The following is a 15,280-nucleotide window of genomic DNA, read 5'->3' on the forward strand; positions in this document are numbered from 1 at the left end:
ATTTGCATACTATTTGATCTGTTATGACTACAGTATACCAATATTTAGAATAAGATATCTTCACATTTATCTATCATTTCCCTTGCTTAGTCCATTGAAAATGAATTAGTTTGCCATTGAGATTAAATTTTGTTAAAGTATCTGTATTATAAATGAGTAAATGAGTATTGCTTTATAAAATTCGATGAAGTGTAAAATGGCAGAACTTGTGAATCAAAAAGTTGCATTAAACAGCAGAGCTTAGCAAGCTTTGATTTCCATTCCTTCTTCCTCTTAGGTTTTATATAGGATGCTCAGAAAATGCTTTCCCATCATGGATCCATCAGCACCTGTTCAATGGAAATGACTGACTGTCTTGACTCAGTGCTTTGGTTCACAGACACGCCATCAGCACAATGGCGCCTCGCTGATATAAGAAATAGTAGGTAACACCCCCTCCCAAACTAGCCTAAGTTTCTTGGCTTCAAGGGTACCACAAGTGACAAAATTGGTGAAAGAAGCACACGTATCAAATCACAGTGGTAAGGAGGTGTGGTGGAGCACTGCAGGGTTTGTTGTCCAAACTCCTACTACTATCTAACCCAAAGTGGTTGTATTCAACAGGTTGAAAACCCATGACTTAATGTATTATGAGTAATACATTTTAAAGAACCCTCACAAAAAAAGAAAAATATGAAAACAGATATATTTGTACTAGTAAGAGCAGGCTTTCATTAATCATTAAGAAAGACTGCTGTAGCCGGGCGGTGGTGGCGCACGCCTTTAATCCCAGCACTCGGGAGGCAGAGGCAGGCGGATCTCTGTGAGTTCGAGGCCAGCCTGGTCTACAAGAGCTAGTTCCAGGACAGGCTCTAAAAATGCTGCAGAGAAACCCTGTCTCGAAAAACCAAAAAAAAAAAAAAAAAAAAAAAAAAAAAAAAAAAAAAAAAAAGACTGCTGTAAAGGAGTAAATCTCTGTGATATACTGCACATGAGAATGATCATTTTGCTTACACATGAGGTTTAAAGTATGTTTAGTGCTCTGTAATAGATCTATATTTAATATTGTGACTTAGGGGTGTTAATGATTTCTATATTGTTATGCTATACATCCATTAGGTAGTTGTGACATCCATCATCTTCTGCATAGATGATGTGCTTAAAGATAATCTTCCAGGCCACGAGGTGGTGGCACAAACCTTTAATTCCAGCACTCAGGAAGCAGAGGCAGGTGAATCTCTGTGAGTTCAAGGCCAGCCTGGTCTACAGAGGAAGTTACACAACAGACTCCAAAGCTACATAGAAACCTGTCTCTTAAAAACAAAAACCAAAGTGAAAAAACAACAATAAAGCAAAAATTATCTTCCATTTTTGGTATCATGAAAAGAAGCTTTCAAAGTCTATTTGAAGTAGAAATTTAAAAAGTCATAGATGGATCAGAAAAAAATTAATTCTTTCTATTAAAGCACCCACTCAATCCTTCCAGCAAAATAAGAAACTGAGGGCAAAATTTAGAAGCTAATTTAGTACCTGAAATAGATTTAAGATACACTGTATAATGAATAATTAAAAAATAAACAGCAAAGTTTACATGCCTCTATTAGCTTAAATAACTTAGAAAAATTGAATTCTATGTGTTTAAGCTTAAAAGTGTTTTTTATTTAAAAATTTCTGACTATAAGATCAAAAGAATCTTTGACTATCTCCTACAATTTATGTTTAAATATCTTTGAATAAATCATACCATATAATAAAATAAAAAGGAGTAAGCACTCATAACTGACAACTATTTTAATGTGGTCCACTGTACTATTAAAGATCATAGAGCTTTTTGAAAAAAACTCCTCAGCTTTTAATCATTAAACGTTGATATCATTTCCCTCTTGTATTTTCCCTTCATTTTATTTTTGTATTCTGGTGATTTCAAAAATATAAAAGCATTCTAGACATGACGCAATTAAACACCACAGTTCATTGTCCAATTATTTTACTGTAGGTGGTGACAGCAGCTGATTTCTTCTTTCTGTAAGATGAGGAAACTAACTTTTGAATTTTTGTTCATTAAACTGACATTTTCATCTGGTTTATTTTTCTAACTCGCACATGTTTTCCAGAGGCATTTAGTGGTGTTCAATGAGCATTCCCTTGACAAGCTTCACCTTTGCTAGCATTATGGTTTGATAATAGATAGTAGATAATGAATAAACTGGGAAATATTTCCCAGAATCCCTTCTTCATTTGCTTCTAATGCTTTGTGTCTTCAGTGGAATTTTATTCAGCTATGTAATAAAATGAAATAAGATTGCAGGTTAAAGACTAGAAACAAAATACACTGAATGAGGTAACCCAGACTCAAAAAGATAAACTTTGCCTAATTTCTCTTATTTTTGAATCTTAGTTCCAAATATTTATATGTGAGTTTACAACATGGAGTAATCATAGAAACCAGGAAAATAAAAAGGAACCTTAGTGAGGAGTCAGGCGAAAGATGTCTAGAAAGGAATATAAGAGAACATAGTTCCTATTAAAGGGGAAATGGGAAAACTTGGTGATGGGCTTTAACTGGGGAAGAAAAAAAGGGTAAATCACAGGGAGATGGAAGTAGGGGAAATAAATTGCATTAAATTTTTTAAAAAGCCATAGGGAAACATCATGCTTAACTAAAATTATGTTTAATATATAAAAGTCAGTGGTTTGCGTTTATACAGTACTCCCTTTGAATCTAATTAAGCTCACTCTGCCTTATTAACTGGATGCTCTGTGTCTTTCCAGTTCCTTCTTTCTCAGGTGTAATTTTTCAGATGCAAATTTTCCTCATGTAAAACCCTGTGGTAGTCACTAGGCATACATATGTTTATTAAAAGGGTGTGGGTACCTTCCCAACAGGCAAGAGGGATGAGAGTGTAAGAAGAGCAAACAGAATATCAAGGAGCAAAGCCTACAGCTATTAAAACTTCACAGAGGCCCATTGTGATACTTATGGGGTTTTATTTTCACTTCAATCACTGTGTGGGTTTGGGTATGGGAGTACAAACACCAAGGAAGCCCGTTACAGGCCGTTGTGAGCTGTCCTACTTGGGTGCTGGGAACTCATTGTTGGTCTTCTGGCAGAGCAGAACTTGCTCAAAAGCAATTAGCCTTGTCTGAGAAATATTTTAATGTCATCACTATTACACTAGAACTCTAGTTTAATTTACCAGGATTCTGTATCTCTCCATAAACATAAATCATAAAAATTTTATCAAACAAAGAAAAAAACCACTGAAAATAAATAAGGAAAATAGCATGCGATGCAAGTTTCTAGTGGAAAATTCCTCTCAATGACACTCCCAGCTTGACAAATTTGGCTCATAGTGCAGATGAATTCTTTTTTGGCAATAATTGCAGTTTTCTCTGAAACAGAAATGATGTGTTCACCGCTCTCCAGATGTACAACTCCCTCTGGTTAATTCCTACAAAAATGGCTTTCATTGTTCAATAGCAAAACAATTGGAACAAGTTTTTGTGCCTTTGTGTTTATTGTTTCTCTTGATGAGAGGCAGTTTATCTATCCAGCACACACGCTCCACTCTCAGAGCACCTTGTGGCAACACAGCTTTTTATTCAATTTTTTTAACATGTAAAATTGCATTTGCTAAATTTAGTATGAATGGCGGGATAATCCTCACTAGGAAAATGGATTATAAAGATAAAAGAAAAAAACATTAAGTTCTTCCCCAACCAATTCCAAATGTGCCTTTATGCCTGTAATATCCCATAAATGCCAGGGCAACAGCACCAGCTGCTCTTGGCTCTCACAGGGCACGACGTTTCCTTTCATTCTGGCATCAGAATTTACCCCAAAGGGAAGAAGCTCCTAGAAGCCACAAGTAGAAGCTGTAACTTCCTCTTTTCTGTGGACAAAACACTGGGACCTGCTAGCTGTCTGTGGCACTGAGTTCTCATAAAACTAAAAGACAGATGTAAACAATGCCAAAACCAGTCATTAACATGGGCTTTGGCTATTTTGGGTTGATATATTCTTCTGCTTTTTTATAAGTGTAATGTTTAAGATTCTTGGCAGTAGGGCACTAAATGGATTGAGAAATCTCAGAGACTTAATTGCCAGAAGTACTGACTGGTGTGGCTCATATAGTCCCATCACTATAAACATATTCTTTCCTCTTATTGCATTTTTGTACAGATACAATATTATTTTGCTTTAATAAAGTGAAAACATAACATTTGAGGAATATAAAAATAAGTGCACGTCTTATTTTATTTTATGGCTTTATTTTGTTACCACATGCTAAAATCTGACATTTTCTGTCTTAAGAGAAAATCAGATCTATAGTCCCAGGAAAGGCTGTGAAGTGCTGACTTGAGCAGCATCCCAACCAACACTGTATTAAACTCTGATACTCAACCGAAGCCCCAGACCATCAGAAGGGCAAGCTTGATGGCCAACTGTGTGATGACTACCCCGAGAGTTCCACTTCCCTGGCAGTTTCTTTCCCCATTCTTCATCCTTAGCGGAGTATTCTAAAATGCCCAGTCTTTCCCCATTTCCTCTCCTTCTCTGCTGCCTGCCTTCCCCTGCCCCACATCCTTATTGTGTTCTGCAGTGGAAAACAGATCCTCTGAGTACTAGCGGTGAAGGGTGGGAAAATCATAAGCCATCATCAGCTCCATATTTAATAAAACAATATAATGCGCTGACATCTTTAAAGCAGAAGATATTTCGTGAAATATTTCAGAAATATATCTATTTTATCTAACTCTAATGCTTAGATTATTTGATGCCAGTTATTTATAAATATTAAACCTTTATTTGTCCATCAATACAGTGGATACAGACATGCTACCATTTCTCCTCATTTTTTCCCTCTTTCATTACAGTTGGATGTAATTCTATATATGAAGTTCTGGAAATAAAACAACTCCAATAAGATTTTCCTATTTTGGAAAAGTTTACATTTGATATGTACAGCCTTTGTATAGCATTCTACATATCAGATAAGGTAAAAACAGATTTAAGTACTTGGGTCTTTCAATCCATCCCAACTACATTATGATATGGATGCAATTATTTTCTTGACTTAATGACTGAAATAATGGACACACTCACAGTACTGAAAACCTGTCTGTGCTGTTGGTTCCTGCACTGTGCCCAGATAATCTAGTCATTTTTAATGATAAATGATGAATATGCCGGTATATATTTTAGTTATAAAATTATGAAGGGATATTCTATATATAACCCTTCAAGATATAATTCAAGACAATACCAGAATAAAGTTAAAATATAGGAAGCATAGTGCCTGCTTTTTACAAATGTTAATAACAGATGCATGTTGGGCAGCGACAGAGGTTAAGCTAAGGGTCCTACCTCTGCACTGACACTGCTTCATAAGGATGGGCTCTGCAGACATCATTTTGTTAATATTGTCATCACAGTGTATATCAAGAACACTGGAAATGAAAGGTGGCACAGAAGAATTTAAGGTAGATCTATCCTGCTGGTAAAATTAGGAGATGAAGATGTGACAGAGTTAAGGCGTGCAGGAAAACCTGGGTTATGGGGAAAAAAAACACTAATAAAACTAATAAATTGTTCAAATGACTCAGAGAGATCAATAGATGCATTTATTCCATCATCCCATTCATAAGGTAGTTGTTTAAAACACCAAGCCCTCAAAAGTTGGCCTACAAAAGCAATAGAGAAATCATCAATGGTGAATAATGGAGAATACACTATGACTGTCCAACTATTTTTTTCTCATATTTCCCCCTATATTGTCTGAATGACTATCAGTCATGAACAATAGTAACTTGATTTTCAAAGAAATTTTTTGCTTTCCCTTTCTTTTCTGTGTATAAATGGTGTGTTAGTTATCTGGGACTAAATAAGAAATTGCACCAAAGTGACATGTTTTAATACTATCTGGCACCTGTGACGACATCAGTCTAAAACGTTCCTGCCATTCAGATCCTCCTGAGTCTCTGTCCTATACAGTAATCCCACATTCTCTTCAATCCCAGGTCTGTTTCTGGAAACTTTATCAAAGACAAAAAAGACTTAACGGTATCAGGATATCATCTATGTAATTTAGGAAGTAACTGTTTAACAATGAGAAATGTTTAAAAAATAAAACATTGAACAGGCAAATTACTTTTGGAAAAAAATATAACTCATGGCAAGCATTTGTTTCCTAGGATGGCTATAATAAATCTCAAATTGGATATGGAATGATTTAAAACAGAAAGTTAATCTTTGTTTTACTCTCGGTTTCTCTTTGCTATTTACATCCCTGGTGTTAGTGCTATAGGATACTGAGCTATTGAGAACAGAAATGAGAGAAGCAAGGCTTTAGGGTTTTCCTCTTCAAATGACTAAGTGCTAGAATTTCTGACTATCTGTTTCTTTTGTGTGGACAGTATGCAGACTCACCCTAAGAAATAAGACATTTCCCCTTATCACAAAAAAGACTGGGAAGGAAAATGTTGTTGTACTGGCAAACACCTTAATACAAAGAATGAATGAGAGCAAAGAAATATTTTCCCCTGCAAATATATGTTGCTATGTAGGATAGCTCTAGACCATATGGTCCTAGGATGATTTGATATATACAGGAAATATGAAAGGGCAGAAAACTTAATGCCTTTCAACATATATTATTTAAATAAATTTTGACACAAAAAGCCCACATAAACTTATATTGAAAAAAGTTCTGTATTATAATTTCCAGGGAAATAAAATCTTAGTTAATTTAATCTATACATAATAATTGAAACCAAATTTTTGAACTTTTGATTTTCCAGTTTGATGGCAATGGTTCCCTAGTTTACTAATGATTTGCATGTTTTTTAAAAATTTAAAATAGATAATATGTATGTCACAATGTATTTTTAGAAATATTATATAACCACATAATGCATGTCTTTTTCTGTTCTATTATGACATAGAGATTCTTATAAATTATAAAACTCAGATAATAGCTTAGGCTTGTTTCTAACTACCTCTTATAACTTAAATTAACCCATTTATATTAATCTACATTCTATAATGTGGAACTGCCTCTCTTCCATCTTGTGCCTTCTGTTTCCCATCTATGTCTCCTGGTTTCTTGTTTGTGCCTAGATTATTTCTCCTACTTCCTCTCTTTGCCCAGAAGTCCCACTTATACCACCTGCCTAGCTATTGACTGTTCAGCTTTTATTACACCAATCACAGTAACATACTTTCACAAAATATACAAATATCCCACAACATTTCCACCTTTTTTTTCTAAATAAAAATGAAAGTTTTAATTCTAATATAGTAAAACTTTATTCAATAAGAACAATTATCAGGCAGGAGTTATATTTACATTATCCAGTGTTTCTGTATTTGGCAAATTCAGAGAAAATATTCCATTGTCTATCCTATCTTAGTGAGTCCAAAGTTTTGTGCCTAATTTCCTCTTTATCCTAACTTCAACAACCCACAAATATCTTTCTAGACTGCAAGATATTTTTTTAGATAAACAGCTTAAGCTATGTCTTTCAACCCTAAATACGTTATAACTTTTTTGTTAATTTCTTTTCTGAATTTGGTAATGTGGAAGACTATAACTAAAACTGTCTAGTCTTCAACCCCATCAAAGACCTGAGAAGGGTATAATACAAATAAACAGGCAGTTCAGAGCAAGCAATTTCTAAAGCTATAGAAATGACAAAGACATATAGATGCCTGGAAAGTCACCACTGTCCCTCTGTAACGTTAGAGAATCCATCTTTGACCTACTGGTCTAGAATATCTGACAGACTTTTTCATGAACCAGGGATTTGAAGGACTGTACTATCTTTTCTTGACAAAGTTCAACAGTTAGTTTTGTTTGTATCCTGTTTGTCCAGTTTAGACAAAATACTGTCAGCAATAAAGGTAAGGGCAGTTTATTGTCTAATGGCTAGCTTTGCCACATAAAAACAATCTCCACGTGGAAGTTCTTCAATGCCCATCATCCTTTTTTGAAGTAATTTTTTTTCTGCCAACAGGAAATGTCTTACTGTTGTAAACAAAGACTTATTTTATTAAAACATCTTAAATGCCATATTATACAAGTCTCAGAAGTGTTTGAAGATCCTCTATCCAAAATATATCTCTGTTTAACCTTAAAAATATACCTAACATGACTGTAAGTTTGATTGCTATAGATAAGTATCTACTAATCTATCATATTTTATTGTCCTAAATAGCTTTCAATGACTAAAACTTTACATTATATTTTGCAATGAGCCACAAGGTACAATACTTTAAACAAAAGATCTAACGGGAGACCACCAAGTCCAGTTGGAATGGGACTGATGGAACAGGGGACCAAACCGGACTCTCTGAATGTGGCTGATGGTGGAGGAGGACTGAGAAACCAAGGACAATGGCAATGAACATGAACTCTACAGCATGGACGGGCTCACTGTGAGCCTTGTCAGTTTGGTTGCTCACTTCCTGGACTTAGGGGGAGCTGGGAGGACCATGGACTGAACATAGTGAAGGGAACCCTGATGGCTCTTTGTCTTTGGAGAGGGGTGGAGTGTTGGTATGGGTGGAAGGGAGGGGAGGGAAGGGGGAGGAGGAGGGGAGGAGATGGAAATCTTTAATAAAAAAATGAGAAAAAAGTAGAAATATATATACAGTATAACAAAAATAACCTTAAACTTGTATCAATATACAAATATCTATACCAATGTAAAATATGTGAGACTAGGGGTTGTTCAAAAGTAGACTCAAAAATCTACCCTTTTATTCCTTCATTCCTATACTATAACCCCACCTTTTTCCCTTCAGAAAGAGATCCCTAAATCTAATCTCCTTTGTTTAGCTTTTCCCCTGACCATAACCAATAACAACTTGTAACTAACATGCCTAAACATGACAAAAATCCATAACCCACTGAATAACCAAAACTCACCCAACCCACTTCTTAGAATGTGGGCATCATGTTCTCTAGACTGTTTCCTCTTGTATGAAGTTGATGGCATCTTTAGGAGACCCTGAGGAAACTAAAATAATGCTCAAATCCTTGGAGAGCTAGCTGTATTATCGTTTGTTTAATCTCAGTGTGATGGAAAAGTATAGAGCTTATGGGAAATTTTGGCTTGATAGTCTATAAGGCTGCACTGTCTCAGCTAGCAGCTTTGAAGATGTTTTGAATGCAGAATTTTGAAGAAATTGAAACAGGAATTTTGAAAGACTGGATCACCTGGAAGTTGTATTCATTAGTGTTTGGTTCTTTTGTTCTGAAAACACACGCACTTTTAAAGATAGCCTAAAGAAAAGCCACTGAAAGCTGCAAGAGAGATAGATTAAGTCACATACAAAGGCAGCCCCAACAGAAAACAGTAGATTTTTTTAGCAGAGACTATGAAAATCAGAAGAACCTAGAATGGTATTCTGAATTGAGAGATCACAGACACCAACTTAAACTACTATAGCCAGGAAGAAAGTTTTATTTAGCCTGTGGCTTCAGAGAAATCAATCTACAGTTGCTTTTCTTTATTATTCTGTAATCTGCCACATTTCTGACTAAATATTAACATTTTCATCATTTTTTATTATTATGATAGTGTGATATGACTGTACTGGCTAGTTTTTATTGTCAACTTGATACAACCTAGAGTCTCCTAGAGAGGGGCATCCTTAATTGGTGTGCTCATATTTTGAGAGGTTTTCTGGATTGATGATTAATGTTGGAAGGTCTTATCCACTGTGTGTGGCACCATCCCTAGGCAAGTAGCCCTGGGTAGTAGAAGAAAGCTAGTTGAGCATGAGTCAGTGCGTGAGCTAATAAGCAATGCTCCTCCATGGTCTGCTTGAGTTGCTGAGTTCCTGTCCTGGCTTGGCTCCATTATATTTTGTGACTTTCTTTCACAAGTTGATTTTTGTCAGTGTTTTATCACAGCAACAGGAAAGAAAATTAAAATGTGATCAACTATAATGGTTCTTTCTTTATATCACCAGGTCTCTAATATGGAGGGTTTTTTGTTTTTTTTTTTTTTTTTTTTTTTTTTTTTTTTTTTTTTTTTTTTCTCATGGTTTATTTTTTTTTTATATTTAAAAATTTCCATCTCCTTCCCTCCTCCTCCCCCCTCCCTCCCCTCCTTCTCCCCTTTCTCTCCCCTCCTTCTCCCCCTTCCCTCCCCTCCCCTCCACCCATACCTCCCCTCCCTCCCTCTCAAGGCCAAGGAGCCATTGTTGTTGTTGTTATGAAAGCTTTCCTTAGCATAGGCTTTTTCCAACTAGCTCTTAAAACTTAAATTAACCCATTTATGTTAATCTATGTTTTGCCACATGACTCATTACCTCTCCTTAGTGTCTAGCTGGTGAATCTCCCATGTCTCTCATTCTTTCCCAGTGTTCCTATCTCAGTCTGGAAGTTCCACCTATCCTCTCCTGCCTAACTATTGGTTGTTCAGCTTTTATTAAACCAATAAGAAGGTACTTTAGGCATCTGAGGAAGGGTAGAGGCACGTCTTCATACAGAGTACAAAAAGATTATCCCAACAACCATTCAACATGGTAAAGAATTTTTTCATTCATTTAAATATATTGATTCAACACATTTATTACATAGATGCTACTGGAATTGAATATTGAAGCATGAATAAATAACAATTTTCATGTGCATTACAGTGTGGTAGCTGGTGGGATAAATTTACATAGATGTAAGATTTTATACTAATTAACTTCATAGTAATGTGCTCCCTCTACTTCCACTGTTAAAGTCTCAGACATTTCTTGACAGTTATTCTATTTGGTGAGAGGAATTTTAAGGGAAGATTGGTGGCCTGTAATCAAACTGACTGATGACTTTATATAAAGAGAAATTTGTGCAGAAACACAACAATGACAGGTATATGTGAGTATAGCACAAAATAGTGAGCACACCAGGAAACAGAGACCACTTGCTAGTCAAGAGAAATCTCTGTGAAAATCAAGCTTGTCCACTTGATCTTAATATTAGCAAATATCATTAAAAGAAACTTTCCGTTACTAAGCAGTCCACCTTGGTACTCAATCACTAGAGCCATAGCAGACTAGCACTGATGGATGCAGGCTGAAGGACCCACAGGGTGGTTTCAGAGACCTTTGCATTTACAATGAGGGCTCAGCTCAGCCAGGCTTAGCTTAGGGCCACTATATTAGCTAATACTTCTTCAATGGCTTCATCTCACCTCTTTAGTCAACCACTTCCTACTATGAGAATATACTACTAGGACCATGTCCTCTTCTTACATACTCTGCTATGCTCTTTTGGACTCTAGTTTTGTTTCTACCAATTACTGGACACGATTCAGAGACTTCCCAAATAACCAGACTTCAATCGTCATCACAGTTGAGAACTATTGCTCATAAACTCATAAACTTGTCAACATCAAGTTGACAAGTCAGCTGCACCATGCTGTCAGGACCCAGGGCTGTGATGTGGTGACCTTGAGCTGGCAAGTGAGACCTGAGATTTTAACCATATGAACTTTACACTTTTTCCCCCAAATTCCTTCTTTGACAATGTTGAACACTTCCCATGCATCTCCAGGCATTTGCATGTGTGTGCATGCAAAGGAGCTATCCATATATTGGAAAAAAAGAAGTTTTAAAAATACATTCTTATTATACTGTCTAAAGGAGTTCTAAAGTACTTCATGGACAGTTTGCCTTGCTTCAATGTTATAAAGATAGCTTCACAGAGAGCGTGGAACTTGAATGACATGAAAGATTTCAATAATTCCTCGAAAGTATAATCTTCAGACAAAGTAATCTAAGTGTATAAGTACCATACATATCTGGCTTATAAACTCCAAAGAAAATATAGCTGGTAAGCTTGGCTATCCCATTTACCAGCTGTGTAGCACAGAGGAAAAAAATGCAGACTCTGAAACTCTATCTTCATGTGTTTATTTAGATGGCTAGAAATAGTCTCTATGAAATGACTTACTTTGTGTCAGGCAAATGGCCTCTGTTCACTAAATGGTTCTATACTCATTATCATTGTTTCTTGATTAATGCAAATCTAACCACCATCATCTCAGCAGGCTTCGTTTTAGCACTCACATGACAGACATCAAAATCAAAATTGACCTTAGCAATGATTTAGACTGGTCTCCTCATTTTTTCAGAGAAAATTAATGCCCAGAGAAATTAAATGACTTGCCTGAGGTTACAGAGTCAGTTGGTGGCAATGACAGCCTCAGTCACAGAACATGTGGTTTTTGCTCAGGTTCAAAATACTTTTCATTGTGGAGTATTTCATTAATAGCAGTACCCATAGCTTAATAAACAAGTATCCGTAAATGTGAACTAATTACATATGGACAGTCAATGAACTGAAATGGATGGAATAATGGTGAAAGCTAAGTATTATGGTAGCACTGTGAATTCACACTTAGGCTAACTCTGAGGCACAAAATAATTGAAGGTTCTCACCCATCTAACAAATCTAATCTTCTGCACAGGCCCCAACCTACCAAACAGGGGCAGGGTTCCTGGTGGAGATTTTAACTGCTTAATTAGCAGTGTCTCACACTCTGTTCATTTTTTTCAGAGGGTGTGTTTTCCTGGAAAGTGTTTTGTTTTACAGAATGCTCCTCACATGAATGGCATCTTGCCCTGGCAGAAGCTGGAGGAAAATGGTGGCTCTTGTCCTCTGTACCCTTGGATTGTCCTAGGTCTTGGCTATAGAGTGATGATTTTATTTTCAGAGTTCTTACCCTGCATTCTGAAGCAGATTTGCATTTGTGATTCATTTCTTGGACACTTTAAGACACAGCTGTTTATTGGATTTTGTTTTTAAAGTATCATCCATGCCATATTGGACTAGGGTGTTTGTGTAGCAACTTCTGTACTGCCAACCTTCTGTCTTGATCAAGGAAAGCCCTCAGCAGGCCTCTGGCTCTGAGACTAGCTCATTTTGGGGACTCAGAGGCAAGTATGAGTCTCATTCCTGCCCATCGTGTCGGACAATTCTGTGCTTTGCCTCAATTCCTGTCTAACGCTGCCATGCTTTCTTTTCTTGTGTGCCAAAGCCGACCCATATCAACACAAACATCACACTGTGAATCCATCTACTTAGAAATCAGCATGAAAGCAGGTCAATACATCTTCTGCCAACAACTTCCACACCACAGTCTGAGGTTTGAAAGGAGTGTGGTAGCTGTCCTGCCCTGCAGTCTTACACATTACCTTTTCATTCCCCCCTTCTGTCTTCCTTCCCAAATCTCAGTGGCTAATAAGGAATTCTTAGTCCCTTCTACTGCAATCTACCTAAGGTTTCTCTTCAGTCCTTCCTGCTCATGATTACTCAGCACCTTTACAGACACTGAATGCATGGTCTCCATTAAGATATGGTAGAAACTAGTGTTCAGATAAGGGCAAATGCTAAATTACTACACCCTCCCCCCAGAAAGATTTTCCTCATTTTAACTTTGATGTGGAGTTAGATAAGATTATGTCGAAATTGTGCAGAGTCTTAAGAGATTTTCTTTCTCACAGAACAAATTATTAGAACATATGCGATGCTGCATTGGAAGTCAGTGACAATGACTCGGATGTCACCTAGCTTTCTCAGTGCTTAAGATTCTGAATTGATAAAGTCTGTCATTTGATAAAGTTATGGTATAACAAACTACATTTTCCAGAACTTTTAAATGAAAGAAAGCACCAAATGTGGGGAATGCTTATTTTATTTAACAAGAACAAAAATAAGTTATCTTATGTGCTATGTGTGAAAATTTCACAACTGGCAAAGGTCAAACTGTGAAGTGGAATACCCTTCTGTATAAGTTGCTTTAATTGATTAATGGGTAAAGAATCTGCCTTCGTCTATGATAGGGTAGAGTAGAGCAAGGTGGGGAAAACAACTGAATGTTGGGAGAAAGAAGGTGAAGTCAAGGAGATGCCATGTAGCTGCCAGAGGGGAAAGACATGAGTTGCCTGCTGGAACCTTGCTGGGTAGGCCATGAAATTCTAGATGTAAGAGCTAACTAGCAATATGCTTAAGCTATTGGCCAAACAGTATTGCAAATAATATAGTTTTTGTGTGATTATTTCAGGAGTCTATTCCTCCAGTTCCTTTGTAAATTTTTTGGAAAGCATGTTATAGAATTGCCATAATTTTGTAAACAGGGAATTTGTCATTTCTCCAAGGAAAATAAAATATTTCTAGAGCATGAAAACAAAGATTTTGCGATGTCTCCTGACATTTTTCTGTTCTTGTATATCATATTGTTACTTTCCCACAAATAAAATATCAACTCTATGTTACATCTGTACATGCATGATTCATGACTAAACAGAATGTAAATTTGAATAGGGATAAAACCACAACAAAGTGTCACTATAGCAATATTTAGTCATTATCAGTTTGGCTCGCATTGGAGTCTTCCAATTCCGTCTCATTCACTTCCTAAAATCTTATTTTAAGTAGTATTTGTATATTAAACTTTCAAAAATAAATATAAGTGGTATTTTATATTTTAATTTCTCCATGACTGAATAATATTCAAAATAAAATTCCTCTTTATATACTTTCCAACTATCTAAACTTATTTTATGAATAACATTCAAATGTCAATATTTTCAAAACTGTCTGAAATTAATTTTATGAAGATAAATCACATTTTGTGACATAAGTCAGTGTACAAATTGTTGTATTTATAGTCTAGTTTCCAGAGTTTAACTAAAACTTCATTGCAATCCTGTTTCTAATTTTTTATTTCAATACAGAGTATTGAACCCATAACTTCATATATACTAGCCAAGCACTGTAACATATCAGAAACCTCACCTCTTAATCAAGCCATTTGTACTTAATTTACTACTACTAACACTCTCCTTTTAATTTACTCATTCTTTTTCCCACCACCACATTGTGCCTGACTTCTTCTTTTGTATTTGGAGTAATTGAATATGTCTTTTTTGGTTGGTTGGTTGGTTGGTTTGTTTGAGACAGGTTTCTCTGTAGCTTTGGGGCTTGTCCTGGAGCTAGTTCTTGTAGACCAGGCTGGCTTAGAATTCACAGAGATCTGCCTCCTGAGTGCTGGGATTAAAGGCATGCACCACCACTGCCCAACTCTGGAGTAATTCTTTTTAAATGACATGACTGAGTACACTACAGCTCAAATCCTCTAGCACATTAGTCAGAATCAATATCTTCAGATGGTTTGATATGACTCGTGATACTGTGAACCATTCATGATAATTTCTGTCATTAACTGAATAATCAACACTCTGGCTCATGGTGTTTGATTAATCTTTTTATTACCATCTCATCTCTACATGTGAGGT

This window comes from Arvicola amphibius, chromosome 3, assembly GCF_903992535.2.
Source record: "Arvicola amphibius chromosome 3, mArvAmp1.2, whole genome shotgun sequence".
NCBI lineage: Eukaryota > Metazoa > Chordata > Mammalia > Rodentia > Cricetidae > Arvicola > Arvicola amphibius.